A 14,221-nucleotide genomic window follows, 5' to 3' on the forward strand; every position below is an offset into this window, starting at 1 on the left:
TCCCTTTTCATTCATCTTTGCCTATAAGGCACCTACTCCTCCTCTTGCCCTGCACACAGTTGGTCCTCCCTGAGTGATTACAAGATAGAAGTGGGTTTAATGCATGGGATTCCAAGTGCAAGCTACATCCTGACTACTCACGGGGAGGGAGGGTGTGGGGTGTGGGGAGGTGCCTGTACACAGCCCTGTCTGAGGTCAAAGGCAGGATGTCACATCTTTCTTTGAGGAGCGGTCAGGAAGCCTGCAACTAGTTATTTGGTGATTGTCTGGCTAAGACTGGGCTTTGAGAAGTATGTAGGCTAAAAGGAGATGGGGAATGAGGGGATGTGAAAGAGGACAGGGTAAAAGGAGGCAGGATGTTGTGGATTGATGGAGGGGGTGGGTGGAAGAACAACAGAGCCATTGGGTCTGAACTTTAAAATGAAGGTCCAGAATAATATAGTAGGGGTCTCCAATTCCCAGACCCATAGACTGGTATCCATCCGTGGCCTGTTAGGAACTGGGCCACAGAGCAGGAGGTGAGTGGTGGGCAAGGGAGTGAAGCTTCATCTGTAATTACAGCTGCTCTCCACTGCTCACGTTACTACCTGAGCTCTGTCTCTTGTCACATCAGCAGTGGCATAATAAATGAATCATCCTGAAACCATCCCCTGGAAAAATTATCTTCCATAAAACTGCTCCCTATTGCCAAAAATGTTGGGGATCGCTGATGTAGAGCCTGGGAAGTGGTAAAAACAAAATGAGTATGATGATGACAATAATGACAGCAACAGCAACAGTAATAAACAAGACTGAAATAGAAAGAATGGTAGCAGTCCAGAGAGAGCAGGGTCAGACAGGGAAAAAACAGAGAAAACTGGAGAAGCTTGTATTGATAGAGAATGAAGTGCCAACAAGCAGAGAAAAGAAGTGACTGGTGAAATGCTTTTCATTTTGAAATCAATTTATCTTAACATGGTAGAGGAATTTGCTATTGTTTTTATTTTATAGTCATCTTTTAGAAAAATTTATTTGGAAATGATGAGCCCTGATATAAAATAGCATGATGTTTTCTTCAAAGTTTCCATGAATTTTTTATGGCTGTCAACATTGATTGTTTACCATAATTTTCTTTTTAGGAACTATTCTTAGAAAATGTTTCTGAACCTAATCATGAAAAAAACATTTAAATTATCTTAAATTCATATAAAGGAAGAAAGTAACAATATTTAAGGAAATGCCAAAGAGGAAATTCAAAATTTTCCACATAACTGTAACAAACCCTAATAAAAGGATGACTTGTAACATCAATAATCTCTCTCTCTTCCTTGCCTGTAGAATCAAATTGGTTCAAAAAGGAAGCCAAACTTTTTATATTAAGAGCAACTGGCACACTAAAATAATTATAAGTACTAACATGTTTGTCTGAAACATTAGATTCTAGCACTAACTCTCAGCCCTAGAAAACATGCTTGGCCCAGGGAGGAGGCCAGCGAAACACAGTGGGTTTGGCATCTCAAGTCAAGCCCAGTCCCTTGGCTAGTTGAATTCATTTATTCTTGGCAAAATGGACTTTCCTGTCTGTAAGAAGAAAAGATTTTTTTTTTAATCTCATAAAAATTATTCCAACATTCTCTTCGACTTCAAAAGGCTCTTACAAAACATTTTTATTAGTTAAATTTATAGAATATGGTATGTAAGGATTGCATTTTCTTATATCTTAAGTAAGTTACAATTAGGGTGAAACCAACGAGATGACAAGTTTGGAGATATTTGGCAAAGAAGACATCCTCAGAGAACCACTTTACCATAAGCTACAGGAAAACACATCTCCAAGGAGGGAAGGTGTTCTCTCTCTAGGAACTCTGGATCTGGGGTGCAGCTCCATTTTTCTTCAGATTATCCAAGCCCAAAGCTTCTTACCAAGGGATGAATCCTTATACTGAAGGCAACCAGGACTTTCAAAGGTGATAGCAAACATGCCTGTTCATCAGTACTTTTGTTAATTAAGATGGCCTATTTCCACTATGTCTTCTCAGGGGAATGCAGTCTCCCAATGTCCCTTTTATGAGGCAAAAATGTAAGATGTTTGTGTCATGATTCTCATCAGTAAAGGTGAAAGAGTTAGTCAGTTGTTCCAACTCTTTGCAACCCCATGAACTGTAGCACATCAGGTTCCACTGTCCATGGAATTCTTCAGGCAAGAATACTGGAGCAGGTTGCCATTTCCTCCTCCATGAGATCTTCCTGAACCAGGGATCGAACCCAGGTCTCCTGCATTGCAGGCAGGTTCTTCACCATCTGAGCCACCAGGGACTCTAGGCAGCACCAGACTGTTACACAGCACTCATCAAGCCTGTTACAATACCAGGAGGCAAAAGGGACTCGATAACCACCATTGCTTTCTTCTTACTTAGCAGGATATGTCTTCAAGAGATGGAGAGGTGCAGAGTAATCTTCTCCAGTAAAAGGTAAGAGCCAGCAGAGGAGCCCAGGTGTAGACAAGGAAGCCTGAGAATGTTGTAAGCCTTTCCAAGTTCACATTCTGGGTGATCTCCAATCAGAGAAAAGACAAAAAGTGCATCTCAACCTTTCTAGATGGACAATCAGGCTGATTAATCATTTATATTTTGAGCAGTGGGCTAAGTTGGAAGTCTTAGAATTAAGTCCACCAGGTTTACTTAACACATCTTTGTTATCTAAGAATTAATTATAAAATTTTGGTAGTTGCCATATTTCTTAGGAGAGCAAAAGTCATCCTAACATTAAATATTCACTAATAATCTGACCACTATTAAAACTGAGTCCCCACTGTAACAGCCCTCTTCCATCCAACACATAAAGTCAAGTCTGTGTTCATAATTTTTCCCCAGGCACTATGCTATTGTAAATGAGGAACAATACTGTGCTAAAATACTGTAAACTGGTTGTAAAGGGAAACACAAGTCTTGCCAAAAAATGCATATTTTCATGGATTCAATAAGCATTACTGTGGAGATCAGCACAAATTGCAAGCAAAGCTACTTCCCACTGTGCCTCAGAAGGTGGCTGGACAGGCAGCAAGCAGAGTGGGACTGCCTGTGGCCAAGGGGTAACCAAGGAGCTGGCATGCTAGGTAGGTGACTGTGGCTGAAAGAGATGGAGGAAGGAGGGGGAAGTTAGAGGTGATGGGCTAAGGGAAAACACTTAGGATGGGTCAGGATCATCCTGTGAGTATCAGAAAACCAGGGGCATGCCAGGAATCGTGGGAACAGTGACATATAATCGAAGGATCCCACATAAGAGGTTCTTGTCAAAAAATTATAATACTTCAGGTCTTAAATAATGGTAGTAATTCTTAGCTATTAAATTATAATTAGATAATAAAATTGCTTTTGGTATTATGGTTAATTGCAATGATTTGATCTATAAAATTTCATGATCAAAATCAGAGTCAGAAGATCAGGTTAAAATGTACAAAAAGGAAGTTTTGATACAACAGATGGATGAAAGAAGATTTATGTTTGTCATTATTTCATTAAGGGATGTATATGTATAACCAGTGTATATATGTATATATACACATACACATATTTTGTTACTACTTTAGTTTATAAATATACTAGTGTGCATGTATATGTGTGTGCGCATATGTGTATATCTGAATAAGTAGGAAAGAAGAGAGAAAAAAATAGCTGAAAGTGAACTGAGCTAATACAGAAATAGAAGGAACCCTATTCAGAACACGAAGGGCTGATCAGCCTCCTGGGGATTCACTATTTACAATTTGACGGTCACACAAAATAACCAAACAGAAGGAAGTTTCAATAGCATCCTACAAACTAATACAACAGAAAGATGATCTGAAGAAAAGGGCTCACAAAGCAGAATGACTTCCTCATTTCCTAGGAGCTAACACTGTTAGATAACCCACACATAATTATAAAAGTACGATAAGGAGCACATGTTTATAGTGATGCTAAGAGACTAGGTCAGTGAGTCGTAAGGGCAGAAAAATGGTTAGCACTCAACCTTATTTGTGTTTGGTCTGATTTTAATGGTTTTTTATCTTCTAAAAAGAATCTCATCTGTTTAACTAATCTGATTGTTTAGAGTATTTACATACACGTGTATGTATGTGTGTGTATGTTTGGTTGCTCAGTCATGTCCTACTCTTTTCAACCTCATGGACTGTAGCCTGCCAGGCTCCTCTATCCATGGAATTCTCCAGGCAAGAATATTGAAGTGGGTTGCCATTCCCTTCTCTAGAGGATTTTCCCAACCCAGGGATCGAACCCAGGTTTGCATTGCAGGCAGATTCTTTACCATCTAAGCCATCAGGGAAGCCCATTTGATTACATGTACATTATTCAAATCTTGGGGGAATTTTTTTTTAATTTGTAAGTAGTATATGAATATCTAATACAACTGTTTACTTTTAAAAATGCTAATAGCTTGTTATCCGGATAGTTAAAATTAGTAAGTAAAGTACTACACAAAGAGGTTTTGTATACCTTTCCACATTCAAAGAGCCTTTTGAAGGATAAGAATTTATCTATTCTTAGTTCACTCTAAAACTAACGTAGAATTCCAATATTTACTTGGTGATAGTTTAGTTACTAAGTCGTGTCTGACTGTTTGTGACACCATGGACTGTAGCCTGCCAGGCTCCTCTGTCCATGGAATTCTCCAGGCAAGAATACTGGAGTGGGTTACATGCCCCCTTCTCCAGCTGATCTTTACAACCCAAGGGTAGAACCCTGGTCCCCTGCATTGCAAGTAGATTCTTTACCGTCTGAGCCACCAGGGAAGACCCTCCTAGTTATTATGAGGATAAAATAAAGTGTGAAATTCCTCTTTTAAAATAAAATGCTATAAAACATAAGGTGGTTAGAAGCCGTAATGGTGGAGGTGAGGTAATGAGCTGGGAAAGAGATAAATAAAACCCCTAAGTTGATGTAAGCATTTGGAAGGCCACTAAGCAATGTATAGGTGACATTGGTGGGTTAAAAATCCTGCATAGCAGCTTAAAATGATAATAAAGTGGGGAGACTTAGGTGAACAAACTGGGAGTTCCCCCAGTGCTTACCTGACACTTGACTATATATAAGTACCTGCTGTCAGTCAAGCCAGCCTCTCACCTGTCCCTGCCTGGCCCTAGACAGTCACTCTCTACCAGATCCATGCACTTCTCTGGTCTGGACCTTAGCTCTCTAGTCTGGCCCTTCACCTTGAACCCTAACTCTGTAGGAAGTTTTTGACATTGAAAGAGGTTCTTGCCATCTTTTCAATTATTTCAAGCACTTTGCAGGACCTTTCTGCACTTTAAAAATCTAGAACTCTGCTGGGTAAAACATTGGGAGCAGGATATTCACAGGCACAGGCTGTGACCACATGGAGGGTTCATTCATCCCCACTGGGGAAGAACCACACATGGAGAGCCTGGGGGACACTGGTGTGATAGCTGACCCTCTGTGTCAACTTGACTGAGCTTTGGGATGCTCAAATATTTAGTCACACCTTATTATGGGTGTGTCTGTTAGGGTGTTTGAGGATGAGATGAATCTCTGAATTGGTAGACTGACTACCAAAGCAGAGTGCTCTCCCCAGTGTGGCTGGCCCTCATCCAATGAAGGCCTGACTGGAACAAAAGGGCTGACCCTCCCTAAGTAGAAGCAACTCCACCTGCCCAACTGCTAAGCTGGTACATCGGTCTTTTCTTGCCTTGGGACTTGATTTAGTAAATCAGTTCATCTTGGACCTCAAGCCTGCTCACCTCCAAACTGAAACTTATTTCACTGGCTTTCCTGGTTCTCAGGCTTTCAGACTCAGATTGGAACAACACCTTTGGCTGTCCTGGGTCTCAGCTCGCTGATAGCATCATCTTGGGATCTTTCAGCCTCTATAACTGCTTTACCCAATTTCAGATGGATAGATGTGAGAGTTGGACTGTGAAGAAGGCTGAGCGCCAAAGAATTGATGCTTTTGAACTGTGGTGTTGGAGAAGACTCTTGAGAGTCCCTTGGACTGCAAGGAGATCCAAGCAGTCCATTCTGAAGGAGATCAGCCCTGGGATTTCTTTGGAAGGAATGATGCTAAAGCTGAAACTCCAGTACTTTGGCCACCTCATGCGAAGAGTTGACTCATTGGAAAAGACTCTGATGCTGGGAGGGATTGAGGGCAAGAGGAGAAGGGGACGACAGAGGATGAGATGGCTGGATGGCATCACTGACTCGATGGATGTGAGTCTGAGTGAATTCTCGGAGTTGGTGATGGACAGGGAGGCCTGGTGTGCTGTGATTCATGGGGTCGCAAAGAGTCAGACATGACTGAGCAACTGATCTGATCTGATCTGTATCTGTATCTATACATATCTCCTATTGGTTCTGTTTCTCTAGAGAACCTCAACTGGATACAACAGCCTAATCCAACTTATATGCAGATTACATCATGAGAAATACTGGGCTGGAAGAAGCACAAGCTGGAATCAAGATTGCCAGGAGAAATATCAACAACCTCAGATATGCAGATGACACCACCCTTATGGCAGAGAATGAGGAGGAACTAAAAAGCCTCTTGATGAAAGTGAAAGAGGAGAGTGAAAAAGTTGGCTTAAAGCTCAACATTCAGAAAACGAAGATCATGGCATCTGGTCCCATCACTTCATGGAAAATAGATGGAGAAACAGTGGAAACAGTGGCTGACTTTATTTTGGGGGGCTCCAAAATCACTGCAGATGGTGATTGCAGCAATGAAATTAAAAAACGCTTACTCCTTGGAAGGAAAGTTATAACCAACCTAGACAGCATGTTAAAAAGCAGAGACATTACTTTGTCAACAAAGGTCCATCTAGTCAAGGCTTTGGTTTCCAGTAGTCATGTATGGATGTGAGAGTTGGACTATAAAGAAAGCTGAGTGCCAAAGGATTGATGCTTTCGAAGTGTGGGTGTTGGAGAGGACTCTTGCGAGTCACTTGGACTGCAAGGAGATCCAACCAGTCCATTCTAAAGGAGATAAGTCCTGGGTGTTCATTGGAAGGACTGATGTTGAAGCTGAAACTCCAATAGTTTGTGCACCTGATGTGAAGAGCTGACTCATTTGAAAAGACCCTGATGCTGGGAAAGATTGAGGGCAGGAGGAGAAGGGGACTACAGAGGATAAGATGGTTGGATGGCATCACCAACTCCATGGACATGAGTTTGTGTAAACTCCAGGAGTTGATGGACAGGGAGGCCTGGCGTGCTGCAGCTCATGGGGTCACAAAGAGTCAGACACGACTGAGTGACTGAACTAAACTGAACTGAACTATCAGTCATGGCACAAAATGGCACCATGGCCTTCAGATCTGAGGCAATGGGAAGATACAATACCACCCATGTAATTATTTTTGTCAAAAATGCTTAACACAAATCTAAATCAAAAGGAATTCTTTAAGACAACTGGCCTGGGAACTTGAAAAATGGCAATGCTAGGAAGACAAAAAGAGGCAAGGGAAAAGATGATGAATGCTAGGAGACAAGAGAGCCAAGTGCAAACATGACTCTTGTTGCAGAATAAAAATTAAAAAAAAAAAAAAAAACTACAGAAAACATTTTGTGGACAATTGGAAAAAATTTAAATTGGACTGTAAATAGGACAATATTATTGTATCACTTAAATTTATTGGAAATAGTGATGATAATACAGTTACTTAGGGATGAAATGGGCTTCCCTGGTGGCTCAGCTGGTAAAGAACCAGCTTGCCAATGTAGGAGACACAAGAGATCGCGGGTTCGATCCCTGGGTCAGGAAGATCCCCTGGAGAAGGAAACGGCAACCCACTCCAGTATTCTTGTCTGGAAAATTCCATGGACAGTGGAGCCTGGCGGGCTGCAGTCCATGGAATCACAAAGAGTTGGACACAACTGAGCGTGCACTCACAGCGATGAAGAAAAAGAAGAGATAGAACAATCAAGGAAAAAATCTAGCAGTTGATGCCTCCATGCCTGAAACTAGATGAAACGAGATTTTCTGCTATTCTTTCAAATTTTCTGTTAGAAATGATTTTCAAAATATAAATTCTGGGTGCTCACTTCGGCAGCACATATATTAAAATTGGAACGATACAGAGAAGATTAGCATGGCCCCTGTGCAAGGATGACACGCAAATTCGTGAAGTGTTCCATATTTTTAGGCAAAACACTCTCCAACATACATCACAGCAGGATCCTCTATGACCCACCTCCCAGAATATTGGAAATAAAAGCAAAAATAAACAAATGGGACCTAATTAACCTTAAAAGCTTCTGCACAACAAAGGAAACTATTAGCAAGGTGAAAAGACAGCCTTCAGAATGGGAGAAAATAATAGCAAATGAAGCAACTGACAAACAACAAATCTCAAAAATATACAAGCAACTCCTACAGCTCAACTCCAGAAAAATAAATGACCCAATCAAAAAATGGGCCAAAGAACTAAATAGACATTTCTCCAAAGAAGACATACAGATGGCTAACAAACGCATGAAAAGATGCTCAACATCACTCATTATCAGAGAAATGCAAATCAAAACCACGATGAGGTACCATTTCACGCCAGTCAGAATGGCTGCAATCCAAAAGTCTACAAGCAATAAATGCTGGAGAGGGTGTGGAGAAAAGGGAACCCTCTTACACTGTTGGTGGGAATGCAAACTAGTACAGCCACTATGGAGAACAGTGTGGAGATTCCTTAAAAAACTGGAAATAGAACTGCCTTATGATCCAGCAATCCCACTGCTGGGCATATACACTGAGGAAACCAGAAGGGAAAGAGACATGTGTACCCCAATGTTCATCGCAGCACTGTTTATAATAGCCAGGACATGGAAGCAACCTAGATGCCCATCAGCAGATGAATGGATAAGAAAGCTGTGGTACATATACACAATGGAGTATTACTCAGCCATTAAAAAGAATACATTTGAATCAGTTCTAATGAGGTGGATGAAACTGGAGCCTATTACACAGAGTGAAGTAAGCCAGAAAGAAAAACACCAATACAGTATACTAATGCATATATATGGAATTTAGAAAGATGGTAACAATAACCCTGTGTACGAGACAGCAAAAGAGACACTGATGTATAGATCAGTCTTATGGACTCTGTGGGAGAGGGAGAGGGTGGGAAGATTTGGGAGAATGACATTGAAACACGTAAAATATCATGTAAGAAATGAGATGCCAGTCCAGGTCCGATGCACGATACTGGATGCTTGGGGCTAGTGCACTGGGACGACCCAGAGGGATGGTATGGGGAGGGAGGAGGGAGAAGGGTCTAGGATGGGGAACACATGTATACCTGTGGTGGATTCATTTTGATATTTGGCAAAACTAATACAATTACATAAAGTTTAAAAATAAAATAAAATTTAAAAAAATAAAAAAAATTAAAAAAACTAAATACCTGATATATTAAATATGTTTGCAAATTAGCTCTCAATCAGCTTTTTTGTTTTGCTTTATCAGAGTGAGTTATTTTATCCCGAACACGAAGCACCAATATAATCCATTGCTAGTGAACACTTAATATTCTGTATCTATAATAGAAAAATGAAGGATGGGTTAGTGGTGAGCCCCTGAAGCCAGGGTGCTTTTGAGACTTTAAGTGGGAGTAGCTCAGTCACAAAAGAAGAGAATGAGGGAGCTGTTGGCACATGGGCAAGATGTAATTTATTGCTTCTCCTTCTCTAGTGTGAATTAAATATGTTTCAAACATGAATCATACATTTTATATTGTCTTGACTTTGGGGAACTGGCAGAGTCTGTTTCTAAGCAGAACTGACTGACTGACTTCCTTCTCTAATCCATTTCCAAATTGTACTCCAATTACTCTTCCCACAAAGAAGATAAGAGGAGCTTTAACAGGCTTATTTCAGCATCCTGACGTGAGAAAGAAAACAGCATGCCTTGGAAACTGCACCTGACTGAATTAGAAGTCTGACTCTGCTAACCAGTTATATTACTTTAGACAAAGCACTCTCTCTCAGCAGCTCTCTCCAGCCTTCTTTTTAGTTTTTTGTGTTTAATAAAATGGACTAGTCGATGAATTGTACAATCTCTTCCTACTCAGACTTCCTGAAAGAGCTGTCCATGTACAATAGGCTGCCATTCCATATCCAGTGTCCAGCCCTCTCGTCAACATAGAAGGAATTCAATTTGTATTTAATAAAAGGAAAGAAAAACAGATACCAAACAATGGGTTGAACTTGAACACAACTTCAAAAACTTGTTGATCCGGAGAGTTCCTGATATTTGTTTATCTCTTTGCTTTCTCTCTTTTCAGGTTTAACTGTGCCTCCCCCAAAAGAGACTCCAGAAGTGAGGCCGGCATATATCACATATGACCACTAGATGGAAGCACGAACCTACCGCAGAATCACTCCTAATGCAGCAGGAGCGCTCAGGCAACAGAGCTTCTCCAAAGAGCACAACCAGCTCCCTATGGACAGTGACGGCCGCCCTGATTGGTGACTTTCCCTACACCCCTCCCCTTGGCCTTGATTATAAGGAACCAGTAGCCGCTACTGATGGGAACAAAACTGTTCTGTTGTTTCAGCCTTGGGATGTTGATCCTGATTTTATTTATATTTTTGAGATTTTGTTCCTCATGAGCTTTTCTCATTGATTTTGATTTTTTAAACTACTACATTAAAATATTATTTCTCTTGGTTCCTGAGGTTTTGGATACCACAGGTGAGTGCCTCAAATGCGCTTTAGTGCCTTAGTCCTGAAAAATGTGATTGCTCTTGCCTGGGAAATACCATGGACGAAGGATCCTGGTAGGCTACAGTCCATGGAGTTCCAAAGAGTCGGACGTGACTGAGCGACTTCACTTTCACTTTTCACTTTCATGCACTGGAGAAGGAAATGGCAACCCACTCCAGTATTCTTGCCTGGAGAATCCCAGGGACGGGAGCCTGGTGGGCTGCTGTCTATGGGGTCACACAGAGTCGGACACAACTGATGTGACTTAGCAGCAGCAGCCTAGAAACAACACAAAATACAAAACAAAATTGTACAAAATAATGGTACAAAGACATCAGGAATAAGCCACATGGGAGATATTGAAAACATTAGTGCACATCGGAGACCAAAGACACATAAAGCAGGAGATCACTAATACACATGGTTTCTAAATGAATAGGAAATGATACTCAATACAAACTCCTGCATGAAAGATAAGATGATGGTCCTTTGTTTACCTCTCCACCTGTTTTATCTTCACTCCTTCAAGGTCTTTTTATTACTGGTCCTCCTTTTCTCCTTCAACCCTTTCTTTTTCCTCTTTCCCTTCTCCCCGCTCCTTCTTCTGCCTCTCCCCCTGATCCTTCACCACCTCCTCCTGGAACTCCATCTGCTTCCCTGGTACTGCATTCAGAGCACCTTCACACCCCTTAAAAAAAATTCTCCATCTATTCTCTCTCTGTTGCCTTCTCTCTCACACAGAAGTTTCCATAAGTCCTCTCTGACTCTGTCTTACTTAGAGCCCAGAGGCCTCAGGAAGATGGGGTGCAGGGAGCGGAGAAAGGGGAGAATTCTGAGAATGGAAAGCTCAGAGCAGAGTCCACGTCTCTCCACTCAGACTACGAGCTCCTTGGGGCACAGCCTCTGCCTGGACTTGGCACCATGGCCTTGCTCAAAACACCATAAACATCCGCTTGTGTGGATGACTACGCTTGTTAATCAGCAGGGTGTTAAGTCATAAAATGAAATAATTTTCAACAGTACCCTGTGAAGGATTATTTCATTACTTAACCAATGACAACACCCATGAATACTGTTGCTGACATGCTTTGTGCGTCTCTCCCACCTCAACTCTTAAAAACATGAAGGTCAAGGGTAAAGCAGATCCACAGATCCCAGGCTCCCTTGTGGACTTTCTTGGAGGCCCAGGCTAATCCTTCCATAGGCACTACCACCTTCTTCTCTTCTAGTGTTGATAAATTATCTCTTGTGGTTGAAGGGGCAGAGGGTGGTCTGCATGTGACCTGTGCCTGTGACCTTGGCCTGGCCCCTCCAGATTCCCTCTGTACACTTCTCTCTGCTCTCCAGCCAGGAGGCTCCATCACGAGGATGCCCCAGTGCTCTATGTTCTGGTGGGGGAAGCTGGTGGGGAGCGCTGGTATCAGAGGGAGGTTGTGTCCTTTCACTCTCTCCCTGCAAGGTTACCTGCAGATGACTGTGTGTCCAGAAGGAAGGTTACTCCTGACCAAGGATAGTACAGTCCGCAGACCTCCCACCTGCCCTCAATACCTGGAGTCAACACAGAACTGCCGCTAACAGATTGGTGCAAGTGGGATCCTTGACCAACCTTTATCAAACTCCTACTTATAGAACATTCTAGGAACTCAGACTGGGAATTCTCCACTTGAATAGAACCACACAAGCCTCCAAGGTGTGTGCAGGTCTCAGCTCCAGTTCTGTCTCAGGGTGGCTGGGGGACTGGGACCCTGTTACGCCCACCCTTAGACCCCAGATGGCCAAAGGACAGCACAATTGTGAACAGAGCTTGGACAAATGGAGAGGGTGTCCGTCCATGAGCTGGCAAAGGTGTCTGCTGTGAGCACAAGCCAGGGGAAGGGAGGGGGCGGGGACATGAGCTGTCTGTCTCTCCCCACCATGTTCTGGCACCAGGGTCTGTAACTCAGAGGGACGTAATAATTCTCTATGCAGACCTGGCCCTCCAGGTCTTCACACAAGTACCACATTAGTGAAGCAGGAGGGTAGAACAAATTTTACTCAGTGGTGTGTTAGCTTGAGTTGTAACCTTTGAATATTCTGATTTGTGACCCCTGGACCTCTGTCTGTACTCTGCCCAAGACACTACAGCTGCCAGGAGAGAACTGATTGTTGTTCCAGCTACTGGGCTGGCCTCTGCAGGCCCCTGGCACTCACAGCTCTGGAAACAGCCACTGGTATGCAAACTCTCCTTGAATTGATCTCTCTGATGGAGTGTTCCCTGTTTTCCATTGGTGTCTTGACTGACATGGTGCAAAAAACGAATTGTACCTGGCAAATAGACTCTCAGCTTTAAAGAAAATGTTGACTTGAATTGAATGGGTTGAAAAGATAAGGAAACAAATCCTCATACAAAACTAAGATAATCAAAACTCATCAAGCGGCAACTCAAATCAGCAAAACCAGGGTTGGTCAAGGTGATGCTCTTAGAGATACATGTTGTGGAAGACATAGGTATGCCAAGGGCATGAAGGAATATGTCCAGCTCCTCAGATGGGCACCTGAACATCCCTGCTCGTCCCCTACACTTGAGGAGTCTTGGGCCACAGAGGCTTCATCTGGTTCCTCTTCTCCAAAGGCTATTAAAGTTCAATTTCAAAATGTTTGTGTAATAACATCCCCCAAATGCTGTGACAGTTGTGATGCTGTCACCTTTCAAGTGTGATGACCTTGCATGGATTCCTTTGAGCTGTTCTGGTTCCTGGACCTTTCTAGAAGCTTCTATTGATATTCCCTGGTTTCAGTGACTATGTTTCCCTTAACAACATTCTATGTATTTTATCTCCTGGTTTTGTTCATGTATTATTTTCTAAATATTTTTTAAGAAGTGGTAGATGCCAAAAGTATTGTAGGAGCCAAGGGAACAATATTGAGATGGCCATGTTCCTGCTTTCATGGAAATTAAGCTCTAGATAATTGCGATAACATTCAGATAAATATCATTCAGTTAACATTTACTGAGTACCTTCAATGAGCCAGACACTGTTCTAGGCTCTAAGAATATAATCCTAAATGAAACACACACACACATGTGCTCTAAGGAGCTTACATACTAGGAAGGGAGACAGACAATAAACAAAGCTATGTAGCCCACCACGCTCCTCTGTCCTTGGGATTTTCCAGGCAAGAGTACTGGAGTGGGTTGCCATTTCCTTCTCCAGAGGACCTTCCCGACCCAGGAATTGAACCCAGGTCTCCTGCATTGTAAGCAAGACACTTTACCGTCTGAGCCACCAGGGAAGTCCCTATGTAAAGTACACAGTATCTGATTTGCACTGGGTTCTCTAGAACACAGAACAGAACCGAGGCAAAAGCTATGGCTAACAGTTTCCTTGAGAGTAAAATCCAGATAAGCAGGAATGAGAGAACAGAGGATGATGCAAGGAAAGAAGAGGAACAAATACAGGGGATGGGTTACCAACCTGGCTTCTAGCTTCATAAAAAAACCCAGCCAATTACTCAGTCTATACAAAAGCCCTGTGAATTACTGGGTCTCAGAACAGTT

General features: G+C 42.3%; 1 non-coding gene across 1 annotated transcript; it reads left to right on the forward strand.

The window, feature by feature from the left end:
* The first annotated feature begins 8,022 nt into the window (after positions 1 to 8,022).
* LOC147378074 (U6 spliceosomal RNA) lies at positions 8,023 to 8,129 on the forward strand. Its single transcript, XR_015154002.1, has one exon. It is a non-coding gene; the product is annotated as a U6 spliceosomal RNA (small nuclear RNA).
* The last annotated feature ends 6,092 nt before the right edge of the window (positions 8,130 to 14,221 follow it).

The sequence above is a fragment of the Bos grunniens genome, chromosome 2 (genome assembly GCF_055505025.1).
Source record: "Bos grunniens cultivar Pamir isolate PY7600 chromosome 2, Bosgru_T2T1.0, whole genome shotgun sequence".
NCBI lineage: Eukaryota > Metazoa > Chordata > Mammalia > Artiodactyla > Bovidae > Bos > Bos grunniens.